Below are 3,781 nucleotides of genomic sequence, written 5' to 3'. Positions count from 1 at the left end.
ATAAATTCTCTGTAAATTACTTAGTTTATTATCGATAAGTTCTCAAAAGATTCCGAGTCAGTTACTTAGTAAATTACTCAGTAAATTATTAGAAAAGTACTCTGTAAATTCCAAGAAAATAACGCAGTAAATTATCTGTAAATTCTTAGTAAATTATTTAATAAATTCTAAATAAATTACTGAGTAAATTCTCAATAAATTACTCCTTAAATTCTCAGTAAATTAATGAGTGAATTATTTAGTAATTTTATCAGTAAATTACTCGATAAATTCTCTGCAAATTACTCAGTAAATTATTGGTAAATTTTCTGCTAATTACTCAGTAAATTACCCGTAAATTCTCACTAAATTACTCAGGAAATTTCTCAGTAAATTACACGTAAAATTCTCTATAAATTATTCAGCAAATTCTTAGTAATTTATCAGAAAATTCTGACTAAATTCACAAAAAATTACGAGAATTTTTTTTGTGAATTAATCAGTAAATTATGAGTAAATTACTCAATAAATTCTAAGAAAATTCTATATAAATACTTGGTAAATTCAAAATAATTTCTTAGTAAATTATTCAGCAAATTACTCCATATATTCGTATTAATTCTCAATAAATTACTCGTTAGGTTTTCAATAAATTCTCTATAAATTACTTTGCAAATTATCTGTAAATTTTCAACAAATTATTTAATAAATTGTAAATAAATTACTCAGAAAGTTTTCAACTAATTCTAAGAAAATTCTGTATAAATTCTTGGTAAATTACTCATAAAATTATCAAAAAAAAAATTCGTGAATTACTTTTTTGTTAATTCTCAGTAAATTATTCGAACATTAATTAGTGAATTCCCTGTAAATTCTCAGTAAATTACTGAGTAAATTCTTAGTAAATTAATCAATAAAGTCTAAGTAAATTATCAATAAATTCTTACTAACTTACCCAGTAAATTCTCAATAAATTACTTTGTAATTTCCAGATAAATTACCCGGTGAAGAACTGAACAATTTATCAGTAAATTTCTTAGTCAATTCGCAGTAAATTCTCAATAAATTACTCAGTAAATTATCGGCAGATTCTTAGTAAATTACTCAATAAATTCTCAGTAAATTCTCATTAAATTACTCAGTAAAATTCTCAATAAATTACACGCAAAATTCTCAGAAAATTATTCAGTAAATTATGAGAAAATTCCGTGTAAATTCTTAGAAAATCATTAGAAATTTTTTTGTGAATTACTCAGTAAATTATGAGTAAATTACTCTGTAAATTCTCAGAAAATTTTGTGTAAATTCTTGGTAAATTACTCAGTAAATTCACAGAAATTTTTTAAAAAATTACTCAGCAAATTCTCAAAAAATTATTCGTTAAATTTTCAATAAATTCTCTATAAATTACCCAGTTAATTATCGGTGAATTACTCAATAAATTCAAAGTAAATTACTCGGAAAATTTTCAATAAATTCACAGTAAATTCTCAATAAATTACTCAGCAAATTATCATTAAAGTTGTAGTAAATTCGTGGTAAATAACTCGGTAAATTCTCAGTAAACTCTTAGTAATTTACTGAGTAAATTCTAAATAAATTACTAAGTAAATTATTCGGTGAATTACTCGCTAAATTTATCTGTAAATTACTAAGTAAATTCCCAGTAAATTCTCAATAAATTCTCTGTAAATTACTTAGTTTATTATCGATAAGTTCCCAAAAGATTCCGAGTCAGTTACTTAGTAAATTACTCAGTAAATTATTAGAAAAGTAGTCTGTAAATTCCAAGAAAATAACGCAGTAAATTATCTGTAAATTCTTAGTAAATTATTTAATAAATTCTAAATAAATTACTGAGTAAATTCTCAATAAATTACTCCTTAAATTCTCAGTAAATTAATGAGTGAATTATTTAGTAATTTTATCAGTAAATTACTCGATAAATTCTCTGCAAATTACTCAGTAAATTATTGGTAAATTCTCTGCTAATTACTCAGTAAATTACCCGTAAATTCTCACTAAATTACTCAGGAAATTTCTTAGTAAATTACACGTAAAATTCTCTGTAAATTATTCAGCAAATTCTTAGTAATTTATCAGAAAATTCTGACTAAATTCACAAAAAATTACGAGAATTTTTTTTGTGAATTAATCAGTAAATTATGAGTAAATTACTCAATAAATTCTAAGAAAATTCTATATAAATACTTGGTAAATTCAAAATAATTTCTTAGTAAATTATTCAGCAAATTACTCCATATATTCGTATTAATTCTCAATAAATTACTCGTTAGGTTTTCAATAAATTCTCTATAAATTACTTTGCAAATTATCTGTAAATTTTCAACAAATTATTTAATAAATTGTAAATAAATTACTCAGAAAGTTTTCAACTAATTCTAAGAAAATTCTGTATAAATTCTTGGTAAATTACTCATAAAATTATCAAAAAAAAAATTCGTGAATTACTTTTTTGTTAATTCTCAGTAAATTATTCGAACATTAATTAGTGAATTCCCTGTAAATTCTCAGTAAATTATTCAATAAATTCTCAGTAAATTACTTAGTAAATTCTTAGTAAATTAATCAATAAAGTCTAAGTAAATTATCAATAAATTCTTACTAACTTACCCAGTAAATTCTCAATAAATTACTTAGTAATTTCCAGATAAATTACCCGGTGAAGAACTGAACAATTTATCAGTAAATTTCTTAGTCAATTCGCAGTAAATTCTCAATAAATTACTCAGTAAATTATCGGCAGATTCTTAGTAAATTACTCAATAAATTCTCAGTAAATTCTCATTAAATTACTCAGTAAAATTCTCAATAAATTACACGCAAAATTCTCAGAAAATTATTCAGTAAATTATGAGAAAATTCCGTGTAAATTCTTAGAAAATCATTAGAAATTTTTTTGTGAATTACTCAGTAAATTATGAGTAAATTACTCTGTAAATTCTCAGAAAATTTTGTGTAAATTCTTGGTAAATTACTCAGTAAATTCACAGAAATTTTTTAAAAAATTACTCAGCAAATTCTCAAAAAATTATTCGTTAAATTTTCAATAAATTCTCTATAAATTACCCAGTTAATTATCGGTGAATTACTCAATAAATTCAAAGTAAATTACTCGGAAAATTTTCAATAAATTCACAGTAAATTCTCAATAAATTACTCAGCAAATTATCATTAAAGTTGTAGTAAATTCGTGGTAAATAACTCGGTAAATTCTCAGTAAACTCTTAGTAATTTACTGAGTAAATTCTAAATAAATTACTAAGTAAATTATTCGGTGAATTACTCGCTAAATTTATCTGTAAATTACTAAGTAAATTCCCAGTAAATTCTCAATAAATTCTCTGTAAATTACTTAGTTTATTATCGATAAGTTCCCAAAAGATTCCGAGTCAGTTACTTAGTAAATTACTCGGTAAATTATTAGAAAAGTAGTCTGTAAATTCCAAGAAAATAACGCAGTAAATTATCTGTAAATTCTTAGTAAATTATTTAATAAATTCTAAATAAATTACTGAGTAAATTCTCAGTAAATTAATGAGTGAATTATTTAGTAATTTTATCAGTAAATTACTCGATAAATTCTCTGCAAATTACTCAGTAAATTATTGGTAAATTCTCTGCTAATTACTCAGTAAATTACCCGTAAATTCTCACTAAATTACTCAGGAAATTTCTCAGTAAATTACACATAAAATTCTCTATAAATTATTCAGCAAATTCTTAGTAATTTATCAGAAAATTCTGACTAAATTCACAAAAAATTACGAGAATTTTTTTT

Source organism: Camellia sinensis, chromosome 2, assembly GCF_055761805.1.
Source record: "Camellia sinensis isolate YWXY chromosome 2, ASM5576180v1, whole genome shotgun sequence".
Taxonomy (NCBI): Eukaryota; Viridiplantae; Streptophyta; class Magnoliopsida; order Ericales; family Theaceae; genus Camellia; species Camellia sinensis.
This window is presented reverse-complemented; position numbering follows the sequence as displayed.